General features: G+C 42.2%; 1 protein-coding gene across 2 annotated transcripts in view; it reads left to right on the top strand.

Annotated features, from left to right (window-relative positions):
• Positions 1-2,033: 2,033 nt before the first annotated feature.
• Positions 2,034-12,798, top strand: part of tspan4a (tetraspanin 4a) — a gene marked incomplete at its 5' end in the record, with an annotated part of 101,895 nt that continues 91,130 nt past the window's right edge. Inside the window, one exon of one of the 2 annotated variants that reach the window (XM_079282079.1) lies at positions 2,034-2,094. Of the gene's footprint in view, positions 2,102-12,798 lie in introns of both variants that reach the window. The other variant, XM_079282078.1, reaches the window with a different exon arrangement.

Raw genomic sequence — 12,798 nt, 5'->3', positions numbered from 1 at the left:
AATGATGCTGTCACTTACTCCAGTATCATTCACTGACATTGCTATTTAACAATAATTTCTCTTTTACAGTAATTACAGGGCGTTGATCATTACCTGAATGATTTCAATGAGCTTCGTACTTTTCCATGCGTGAAAAACCTTCCTTCAACAAACTATTTCCAACCCAAAAGCAAACATATAAACCTCCATCAGTGCAGTTGCAGATGCATGAACTTTTTGATCTCTTCTCTTATAGTTCTTGTTTATCTTCCCAGAGTGGCAGCTTTGTTATGTTAAGGTTGTAGGTCTATGCTTATTCCTGTTTTTTGTGTGGTCTATGACATTGTTTCCTGCATTTAAGTTCACCCCAAAGTCAAAAATACATATTTTCCACAAGCCCCGTTGACTTTGAGTCGAGGGAACCAGAAGTTCAAAAATGCTGACTCACTCCTGCAGCATTTATTTTTACTCTCTTGTGTCACTTCCGGTTGCAAGAGCCAAGATGGCGACGACCAAAAACCAAGATGGCGACAGCTAAAATGCCACACTCGAAAGAAGTCTGGTTGTATAGAAGTCTATGAGAAAATGACTCTACTTCTCTCTTGATTTATTCCCTCAGTAAACATTGTAAACATGAGTTTATGTCTCAATCTCTAGTTTCAAGTCTTCTTCAATACAGCATGATGTTCATTTAGTACATTATGGTCCATTTAGAGTCACACAGACCATAAAGCAGGGGATGCTTTAGGGCGGGGCTACTGTGATTGACAGGTTGTGTCTGATCGGTAAATACCCGTTTTTGACTTGACTTTGAGGTTCACATTTGAGATTTTTTGTCATGAAATTATTGACTTCTGTGATCCCTTAACTTTTCATCACGGCGCCTTCATCAGAATAAAATGATTACATTTATATAACTCTTTGGCTTATGATGAAGTACTGGTAAAATAAATGACATTCCCATCAGCACCAGCGGTCATTCAGTTCAAACCAACAAGAACATTTGCTGTTTGCAGTTTTTTTGTTGTTGTTTGAATTCCCAACGTCAACCAGATGTTTACTGCGCCCGTAGTGTAGCGTCACAGTTTGACATTAGTATGTACTAAATACTGCTCCTTTAACATGTTATGCTGTGGAAATAATCTGTCATGGGAACGCGATGACAATATTACTACTCTAACAAAAAAATGATGAGTTTATAATCCACAGAGCATGTCTGTGGACGTCTGCTTGTGTTTGTTACAAGCAGCTGTTTGTATTCATCTGATGCTGCTTTTTAAATCGTCACCTCAATCAGAGCCAATAGCCTGTAAATGACTTTCTGCAAACTGTCAGTGGCACAAAGGAGGACTGTCTTACATTAAGTGTGATAGCTTTACTCACCACTGGATGTCGACCTTCTGCTGTTTCTATCTCTCACATGTGCACGTGCATCCATGAGAGAGAGAGAGAGAGAGAGAGAGAGAGAGAGAGAGAGAGAGAGAGAGAGAGAGAGAGAGAGAGAGAGAGAGAGACAGAGAGAGATAGAGCGAGAGACAGAGAGACAGAGAGAGAGAGAGAGAGAGACAGAGAGAGAGAGACAGAGAGAGAGAGAGAGAGAGAGAGAGAGAGATAGAGCGAGAGACAGAGAGACAGAGAGAGAGAGAGAGAGAGACAGAGAAAGAGCGAGAGAGAGAGACAGAGAGAGAGAGACAGAGAGACAGAGAAAGAGCGAGAGAGAAAGAGAGACAGAGAGAGAGAGAGAGAGAGACAGAGAGAGATAGAGCGAGAGACAGAGAGACAGAGAGAGAGAGAGAGAGAGACAGAGAGAGAGAGACAGAGAGAGAGAGAGAGAGAGAGATAGAGCGAGAGACAGAGAGACAGAGAGAGAGAGACAGAGAGACAGAGAAAGAGCGAGAGAGAAAGAGAGACAGAGAGAGAGAGAGAGAGAGAGAGAGAGAGAGACAGAGAGAGAGAGAGAGAGAGCGAGAGACAGAGAGACAGAGAGAGAGAGAGAGAGAGAGACAGAGAGAGAGACAGAGCGAGAGAGAGAGAGAGAGAGAGGGAGTCTGTGGAGAGAAACAACTTCAGAAGTTTACTCTGAGGGAAGAAGAGGGAGAGCCGGGAGTGAGATAAGTGAGTGGTAAGTCATTTCTCTGTATTTAAATGAGACTAAATCCACTAACTCTTATTCCTGACTTCTCCTCTTCTCTTCTTCCTGTCTTTAACTCTGTATTCCAGCTCCGACACTGATGTCAGTGACCTTGTTTTAGAGATTTAACTTTGATAAATAGGTGTGCTTGTGCCGGCTGAGTTTGTCTAATGAGAATGGATAAACTACGTCCTGGTTGCATTTATCTTGTGTGAATCGGTTCGGGAATGTTTACTTAAAGGCTGGGATTACATTAATCATACTTGAGCTCGCTCTCTGTGATTTGACTCTTTTGGATGTTTTTTCCCCCGCAGCTTGTTAGTTGTTGTCTCTCGTTTTTTCATGTTGTGATTGTGCAAACGTGGTGATGTGGTGAGAATGAAGCTCTCTGATTGGCTGAGGAATGTTTCCCCCGGGGGCCTCGATGAAAGACAGAAATAAACTTGTGGAGAAGAACAACATTTCAGAATACCGACCATTCCTCCGGTGATTCCCTCCCATCACTTTTCTTTTTCTTTTTTTCTGGAGTTGTTGCAGGAACTTAAGGCCTCAGTGATTTCTGGAAGCCGTGGCTGGCTGGCAGAGTGCAGAGGAAGTCACTGGCGTACAATGTGCCCTTATGTTAGGTTAAAGTCTCCCACATGGAGCTGCTCCACATTACATGCGGCACATTAAACATTGATGGAAACGTCAATGTAGGCAGCATTAAAGGGGTCTACACTAAAAACTGTTCGAGCTGAACATCTTCCTGTTGTTTTGTGTGTATTTTTTTTATTTTATTTTTAAAGTAGGAAAGTAAATCGCCCATTCGTCACAGAGAGATTTTTTGACAGTTTGTGTTGATCGTCGACCGTCGAACACGGAGACATGTTTAGTGAGAAGTTTTACACTTTTATGTGCCTCTGGCAGAAACCACAACAGACCAGAATGCAATGCGGCTACAAGACATTTGAATAAGAAGCAACACTTTGACTTTTTTTCTCGGCTACAAAAACTCTCACTCTGTACGCTGAAGAACTTATGTTATATAAACAACATACATCAACGTTGAGATGCATTATGATAACGTATTAAAACGTGTTTGATGAAAGTCCTTTTCAGATATTCTTTGGATAACGATAATGTAGATGTTGACTGAAGTGATAGTGCTCTGTATTTCAATGAAAAGTGATTAAAACAGACGAGGAGACTTCAAAGAATTCAATTCCATCACAATTCTACGAAAAGTTACTCCTCATTTTTCCTGCCTTTTCCGACCAAAGTCCAGAAACACGTGTCAATTTATGCTCGTTATATTCATACAGTCTCTTCAAAATAAACCTCTGTCCTCACAGGAAACTCAGTTAGGTTCAGGCAACGAAAATACTTACTTAGGTTTAGCAAAAGATGGTGAAATACTGAGTTAGGTTTAATAAACGACAGAACAATACTCGGTTTGGTTTAGGAAAAGTTTGTCGTTACTACAGAAGTGCTGTTCCTGAACTACGGCAGTTTCGTGACAAATAAATCACCGTTGACGGGGAATAAACCGGGTGAATCATCGTCTGACCCGTCATCCCTCCTACCCGCCCTGTGTGTGCTTTTGCGGTCTTTATACTTCCCGGTTCACGGTGACGTGGATTAATTGATATTGTGGCTTGTCTACCAATCAGAGCGCATTCTTTTTCGTAGGTATAGCCACGATCGCTGGATGGGACCAGCCTGCACACATTGATGACTCTGACTATTGAAGGGCACATGTTTCCCCTCATGAATAAACCCATGCTCTATATATAAACCTAATGACTGCTGCTCATGAAATCTCCAGCTCTCGGTGACAGTCAGACTGCCGTGACACGTTCCAGGATGTGCAGACAGAGACAGCAAAGAGAGGGAGACAGCTTTCTACCCCCATGTCCTCCCTCATGTCATCAGCTCCAGCCGTACTGGAGCTGATGACTTTACGCTCAGCCTGCAATCACTGGCCAAGACCAGACCTGCTGCTGATACACTATTTTTTTTAAATTGCCATGGCGTTTAATGGCATTCCAGCTATTTTGACGGAAGCGGTGGAAACATGTTGGAGGTGTTTTCTTTAGTCGTTTGTCCAACGGGAGCTCAACTTGTGGGCTCGTAGGTGTGGCAACCCCCTGGATAATGGCCCTGAACACTGGCTCTACTGAAGGTGGATATAACAAGGCTGCATTGTGCTGCAGGTGTGTGTGTGTGTGTGCGTGTGTGTGTGTGCGTGTGTGTGTGTGTGTGTGCACTGCTCTGCTCTAAATTCCCCCAATTTCTCCCTCTGTTCCTTCAGGAGCCTACTTTTCTTTTTCTTCTTTTTTCGCCAGATTGCAGCCGGTCCTCTCTCCCCTTTGTTCCCTCACTATATTTCATGCCAGCAGTTTTTAAGCCCACTTGTGTTCTGTTGAAAATAAGTAACATACGTAAGGTATTTCTTTAGTTTTTGATTCTGATCTTAGAGGGAATTGCATGAGCACAGGGATGAAAAATAGACAGTATCTGAAGGGAAGTCAGGAGCAAGGTGACGTAAGGGGATCCAGGATGGAGTCCGGTGCACGGTGAGAGGTAGTGCAAAAACACAATAGAAAGGAGAAGAAACCATTTTTATTGTCATATACATATACTCGAAATTTGACTTCTGCATTTGACCATCCCTGTATATAGGGAGCAGTGGGCTGCCAACAATCTCTAGTTTCAAGTCTTCTTCAACACAGCATGATGTTCATTTAGTAACTTATGGTCCATTTAGAGTCAAACAGCCCATAAAGCAGGGGATGCTTTAGGGCGGGGCTACTGTGATTGACAGGTCACTACCAGAGCCGTATGTGGCGTCTCTACGTCACTCCTCCACGGTTCAAATATGGTAACTTCCGTTCACTGATTGAAAAAAGCCAAGATGGCGACGGCCAAAACGTCAAATTCGAGGCTTCAAAACGTCCACAAACCAACGCATGACGTCGCGACAACTACGTTCACTTCTTATATACAGTCTGTAGTTTACACTGACTTCAGAGCAGTTGGAAATATTTTTGGGACGATGGCGAAAACAAATTGTCTGGAGCCTTGTCTACCAGCTGCTGTAACAAAAGTAAACAACAACAAACGATCTGGAACGGTCGATACGGATCTTCAACAACAGTCAATCGGTATCGTCAGCAAAAAAGCGCGATCAATAAATCTCTTAAAGTTATATTTTCTGCAATTTGTTTCTTTTGTGCTGATCTGATCTGTGATTCAACACCAAGATATGATCCAAACCGTGAGTTTTATGATCCCTCGCACCACAAATTGTTCTGTAGATGTTTTGGAAACATCTCCTTCCAGCATCTAACGAGTAACGAGTGTAACTATTACACAATGTTTAACCATGACCAGCTCCAAATACACTAAACCATCCTGTAAATGAAGAACATCTGCAACCATTGATGAGCGCCTGAGGAGCAGAGACCAATAGTTGCAGCGAGCTGATGCCACGCTATGATTGGCCAGTCTGCGTTCGAGGGGCGGGACTGAGCAAAAGGTAAATTCTACTAATAAAGAAGTGCTACTACAAATTATATATAATCCTTTTTTATTCACAATATAACAACAATATTCTCATACACTTGTATATATTCAACTCTGTAGTCCTACATGTATTGTATATTTATATATATAAATGTACTTTTCTTCCATTCGGGTCATGGAGGGGACAGATTTGCTTGAGGTTGCCCTCGACAATGAATAAAGAGGAATAAAGAGTGCGTTTGACAGCCAAAGTCACAGCGACAGTAATTTTGCTCTCAGCTGTACACACTCGATGTCACACACACGGTTGTTGTTTTATTCTCCCACTCGTCCTCTCAGGATGCGAGGCAGCAGCGCGGCCTCTCACATTGTGAAGGGTCTGTTTCGTCGCCTCTGTTCCTTCCTCGGTGAGAGCTCTGCTGAGACGTCGCTGCCGAGTGAAAACCACGAGCCCATGCAACCGCACTCTTTTCACTGCTGCCGACTCCCAGTCTCACGCCCTGTTTAACAGAAAACAACCAACACAAGGCAGGGTTGTCTCCCCCCCCCCCCCACACTGTATTTCTTGATGTGTCCTCCACTACATCTCATTCTGCCCACCATAATTTGCTCCCCCTGTCTTTATATTCTATTTAACTGTTTGTTTAGAGTGATTTGGGTGATGAAAATAGCAGCAAGCATTGACATGCTGTGTATAGTTCGTTTTAACCTTCTTTGTGGTGCAACAACTGCAGACTAAGCTTTACATGACATGTAATTTTGCATCTTTTTTAAAACACGCAGGCGTCCCACACAGTCAAAGTATTTCCTGTACATTTCTGTTTGTATGGTTTATATCTTTGCTTCCCTTTCATCGAGCCATTTCTCTCTCTACATGTTTCTTGATATGATGAGTCCGAAGTAAGAGCTTGACACTCATTTACATTAGTTTCCGGCAGCCGATCGCAGCTGCCCTTAATGGACTTGGTCTAACGTTATAGAGGCTGGCTCCCTGGATGCAGATCATGCTGTTGCCTCAGAGGGAAAAATCAATTGTCATGACTTTAAAGTGAAGAGTTTACAAACTTTCTGAAACCCCCATGGTGTCCTGAAGTGTGCCGCACTGAATTCAAAGTGGGAAAAAAAGTGATTTGTTGTTGACAATCGGCACGGAATACTTTTTAATGAAAAACGTAGCACAGCTCTAATTCTTTTGTTTTTCCCCAGTTCTTTCGTTTTTATTATCCCATTCAAACACAAACAGTTCGAGGGTGAAATTACAGCTTCAGCTCTTCTTAGATGTGTCTTTGTTTGGTTGTCACATCTGGATTTCTTTCCAACTGTTCAGACAGTGTGCAGTGTTTCTCCAGCTCAACGGGGAGCCTCTGTGAACAACTATCTTCAAGTCGCTGCAGAGACTTCGTAGAGGATTCATTCAAGCCCGTTTTTATTGGGTTTTTCTGCTCAGCCACTGAAGCATTTCTAGAGCTGAATCCACTCTATTTGGTATTACGACTGGTTCTCATGCAGTTCTTAAAATGGAGCTTCTTATTCCAACAGTTTTCTGTCAAATATTTCTTGATCTGTCTTAGCCGTCACAATATGAATCAGCTACTGAGAATAAAATATATCTGATAAATTCAATTTAAAATGTTTTTTGTGACAAAATAAATTGGCTCTCCAGTCTATCACAGACTAATACTTTAAAGCCTCCTTCGCACATCGATCCCGATACCTTACTGGGATAACCTTTTTACTTTTCAACCTTTCACATTTCTGCACCTTTTCACACATGCTATAGCAAAAGGCTGGACGTGCTGTAGCCAGTGAATAAGAAGTGGAAGTAGTCGTCGAAACGTCCCCCATTGGTTTGTGGACTGATGTTCTGAAGCTTTGAATTTGGCAATTTGGCCGTCGCCGTCTTGTTTTTATGCAACCAGTGAACAGAAGTGACTATATTTGAACAGCAGAGGAGTGACGTAGAGACGCCGTATACGTCTCTGGTAGAGAGACCTGTCAATCACTGTGTAGCCCCGCCCTAAAGCATCCCCTGCTTTATGGTCTGTGTGACTCTAAATGGACCATAATGTACTAAATGAACATCATGCTGTATTGAAGAAGACTTGAAACTAGAGATTGAGACATAAACTCATGTTTACAATGTTTACTGAGGGAATAAATCAAGAGAGAAGTAGAGTCATTCTCTATAGACTTCTATACAACCAGAGGAGTCGCCCCCTGGTAGACATTGGAGAGAATGCAAAGGAAATCAAATGATATCTTTTTGAACACACACACACACAGTGGAGAGAGAAATGCCGAATCTTGCTCTTATTTGTTGTGTTTTTATGTAGGTCTGAGGTATAATTAACATTCACAGTCTGCCTCTCCGTGCTCCACAGTGACTCGTTCTCATTGAGAAGTTCACTTCTTTACTGCCACAGCCTGCGGATTAGTTGCCATGGAAACAAAGCTGTCGAGAGTCAGCAGGAATACCTTACCGATACTTGTGTGTGCTTTCTCCGGCGGAGGATACTTTCAGGAAAAGTTTGGAGAGTTGTGTTGACGGAGGCTCGGTAGCTCTCAGACGCTCTGTTTCTGCTCTGACTGTCCGTCCAGCTTTTTGCTCTGCGCTTTGGTCGAGAACTCCACTTTTTACACCGAATGTTTGGTGATTTGTTCATCAAAAGCCAAACGGAGGGCTTAAAAACAAACTGTATAATGCTTAAAATACAGCAGTAAGAAACCGCAGCCCTTGCATTAATAACCTGATAATTCCTTCATGAATTATTCACTAACAGGAGCTGCATGTTTTCTTTATCTGCCCAGACAGTATTATTCACTCCTTAACCTTGAATTGTTTGCATATTAGCCAGATTCATTTGCAGATTATGATTGTAGTCTCGGTTAGTAATTCAAAAGAACAGATACAGTGCTGCAAATCATATTCAGAACAAAGGGCACTGCAGCACAACCTGTCTCAGATAAAAAGGCAGCCTGCATGTTTTCCCTCATAACAGGAGGATTATTATTAACAGACAGGAAGGTGTTTGTGTTTCGACTCCTGTGATTGGAGTTGCCACAGTGGAGCCTCTCTGCTCCCAGTTGATGACGGAGGTTCTGGAGGTACGGGAGGTTCTGGAGATACTGGAGGTACTGGAGAGACTGGAGATACTGGAGGCACTGGAGATACTGGAGGTTCTGGAGATACTGGAGGTACTAGAGAGACTGGAGGTACTGGAGGCACTCGAGATACTGGAGGTTCTGGAGATACTGGAGGTACTAGAGAGACTGGAGGTTCTGGAGGTAATGGAGATACTGGAGGTACTAGAGAGACTGGAGGTTCTGGAGAGACTGGAGGTTCTTGAGGTTCTGGGGGTACTGGAGAGACTGGAGGTTCTGGAGATACTGGAGATACTGGAGGTTCTGGAGATACTGGAGGTTCTGGAGGTACTGGAGATACTGGAGGTTCTGGAGGTACTGGAGGTACTGGAGATACTGGCGGTTCTGGAGATACTGGAGGTACTGGAGATACTGGCGGTTCTGGAGATACTGGAGGTTCTGGAGGTTCTGGAGAGACTGGAGGTACTGGAGGTTCTGGACAGACTGGAGGTTCTGGAGATACTGGAGGTACTGGAGGTTCTGGAGGTACTGGAGGTTCTGGAGGTACTGGAGGTTCTGGAGATACTGGAGTGGCAGCACACAGTTTTGAAGTTGGCCACTGGGAGCTAAAGGAGCCATTTAGTGTGTCTGTGGTGGACGGACGGGCTGGATGTGCCCCATGTGCTCATCAGCTTCAGGGAGGATGGAAAATACTAACTGAAAATAGATAAATGTCTTCTATGAATATAAAATGTGTGCAGCGTTTGTGGAATAAAACAGCCGGACTATCCAGCGCTTCACTCTCACCTTTTGGCTCTCATTATTTTAAAATACTAACTCATCATTTTGAGATATTATGTCATTATTTTAGGATACTAACTCATCATTTTGAGATATTATGTCATTATTTTAAAATACTAACTCATCATTTTGAGATATTATGTCATTATTTTAGGATACTAACTCATCATTTTGAGATATTGTCATTATTTTAGGATACTAACTCATCATTTTGAGATATTGTCATTATTTTAAAATACTAACTCATCATTTTGAGATATTGTCATTATTTTAGGATACCAACTCATTATTTTGAGACACTAACTCATTATTTTGTAGATATTAAGCGACTGAGGAATAAGCCACATAAAACAAGTAAATTATCGCGTGTCGGCCACATCAAGTTTCTCGACAGCATCAGAAATATCTGCTTTTGCTGTATTTCTCCTCTAATTGACTCACTTCTATTTGTGTTACGAGTTTGAGTAACACATGCAGGGTGTCTCATCGTTGTCACATCGTCTTAACACTGCAGTCATTTTCTTTAAAAAAAAACAGAACATTAGTCAAATTTGTGTTTGGAGTGTTTCAATTAATTTCCATGCACTAATAAAGCCTCCCATCTCAACAGTCCTGTCTCACCACATTACAACTGCTCAGCTAACAGTCGCGTTGCTAATGATGAGCTACGGAGGCGTCGCTTGAAAGAAAGAGTATAAATATCCACTTTGTCCAGGACGTAAAACCAGTCATCAAAACATAACACGTATGAATGTTTCTTGATGCAGAAGGGAGATATGAAAGCCTGTTTGATGAGATGTTTTTCTGTTGTTTTCATCATAATCATGTTTTAGCTGAAGGAACGCCGATACAGCAGAACACATCAACCGCTCGGTACGTTGAAGCCGTCTCCATTAAAGAAAGAATGATCCTGTTCAGTGAAACATGTCGTTTACGTCCAGAAAAAAACATTTGCACACTTTTGATGATCAAACCCTTTTTCATCTCTGGGAGCAAGTTATTCACGACGCAACACTGATCGCTGTTAACCATCTGACCCATGCTGCATGGGGGCAGATCAGCTGCTCCTCCGAGGGTGGTATAGTGAGAAAAATGAAGACTTTCATTCAATAAGACTGCAGCTTCCCATCATTATGCCTGTTACAGATACATATGATGTACTTACAGTGGCGCAAGCAGGTAGTAATGACATGCAGGAATGATCTTACTCACTGTAACATTGCCAATGGGAAAAAACAATACACTCAGCGTAATTAAACACATATTATTATTGTATAATATAAGGAATTATAGTATTTGATCATGCTAAGCTAACCGACGCCAGGCATAACGTGTTATTTTTGTGAGCTGTGTTGTTCATTTTCCCAATTTACATCATTGTAATACAGCATTTCACCAACTGATAAGTTGACTTTATTCAACATTGTTACATATAATATTATTTTGTATTAGCGTGCTAATGTTAGCTTTGGCATTTGGTTCAGTTAGCTACGCGACCAACTCGCTCCCAGTGCGTCAAATACTACAGTTAGTTCGGTGCTCCTCGATGTCTGAAGACGACACGCTGAGGCCTCTTCAGTGTCTGTAGGCGGTCAAACAAACACAGACCACGGTTTGTGTCCCGTGCAAAAAGCTAAGGTCAACAATGACATTTGGTAAAGCTAGTCACGCAACTCGCTTATCATCGCTAGACGCCATGTACAGTACGGATCTGGTAGCGACCTGTCAATCACTGTGTAGCTGTGTAGGTAATAAATCAAGAGAGAAGTAGAGTCATTTTCTCATAGACTTCTATACAACCAGAGGAGTCGCCCCCTGGTGGTCAGTAGAGAGAATTATATTAAGGCTTAAAGTTAGAAATAATTGAGGGCGTGGCCTCCTTTGAGTGACAGGTGGGTGTGGTCTCAGTTTACTTTATAAAGAAGTTAGTGCACATAAAAAAGTTAATTCGAATGAAAATGTCTGCTCGACTCTTATTTTATTTCTATGGCTAAGACTCAGAAACGACACAATCCACTCAGCAAGCACAACATATCAAATACAGTGTGTATATGCGGTTAAGGACAAATGTGTTACATTTAAACACAACATTGTATTTTATCATATCATGACAGACGACTGTATCACCATTGGACGGATAAAACAAGATTATCTCAAGTTTGCTCACTTGCAACACATTTTCTCCACAGTGAGGATGAGACGTCATAATACGTCTTGTTGTGTAACGTCACCATAGAAACACAAACAATCGAACAAACATGTTCTTTTTCTGGACCTTGATTCCAGGACCCCACAAAGAAAAACATCACCGCAAATGGGATTCATTAAAAACTGCTTTTCCTGCCGCCGCTGGTTGTGCTGAATCCATTTCAGCCTCGTGAGTTTCATCACAGCAGCTGCAGAAGGCAAACCGGCACCACATGACGGACAATTGCCTGCGTGACACATGACGCGATTGTAACGTTAACACACATCAGCAGCTCGGCTCCTCTGCAGACTGTCAGCTTAGATGAGAACACTGCCGCTGAAAGCTCTCCATCTGTGTTTCAAACACTATCGACAGCCTCAGCAGAACACCGTGGACCAAGGTCCTTGAGGAAAGATGGAGCTCACACACACACACACACACACACACACATACTAACTAGTGATGGCGAGATGAAGCCTCATGAGGCCTCGCAACACTTCAGCCAATTGGTTCGAGAAAGGGTTCATTACTCGATGCTTCATGTGCACACGATACCACCTACTGGCCAAGTGTATAATCACAGGCAGCTGTATCTGAACCACATAATGTGATGCATTGAATTGTTGTGTCTGTTATGGCTGTTGGGAATGACTATGAATTACAAAAATGTATGACCAAATAATTTCTGTACATAAATTATGACATATGTGCATAATAAAATATTTTTTTAATGTGTTCTGTGTGTGTACATTTTCCCAAAATGGTAGTATCATGTTATGGCAGGTTGTGTAATAATGTTATTATGCCACTTTAGGAAAATGGCATGGGCTTAAGCAGGCAGAGGACAGTGAAAGTGCTTGTGGAACTAGGAAGAGGGGACTGAATATGCTTGTGGAACTTGGACAGTGATGTACAGGACACGGGACATTTTATTCATTTTTATTCAAAAATAACAGTTTCTCAACAGTGTTTGGTTTTAAACGATTCCTTTTTTTTTGACACGACCTCTCCGGCCTTTGAAAACACCCTTTCACAGGGTACAGAAGATGCTGGCGTGCACAAAAACGCAAACACATATGCCCTGAATCCAACATCATCCACAATACTGAAG

This window comes from Melanostigma gelatinosum (genome assembly GCF_949748355.1).
Source record: "Melanostigma gelatinosum genome assembly, chromosome: 2".
NCBI classification, from domain to species: domain Eukaryota; kingdom Metazoa; phylum Chordata; class Actinopteri; order Perciformes; family Zoarcidae; genus Melanostigma; species Melanostigma gelatinosum.
This window is presented reverse-complemented; position numbering and strand designations above follow the sequence as displayed.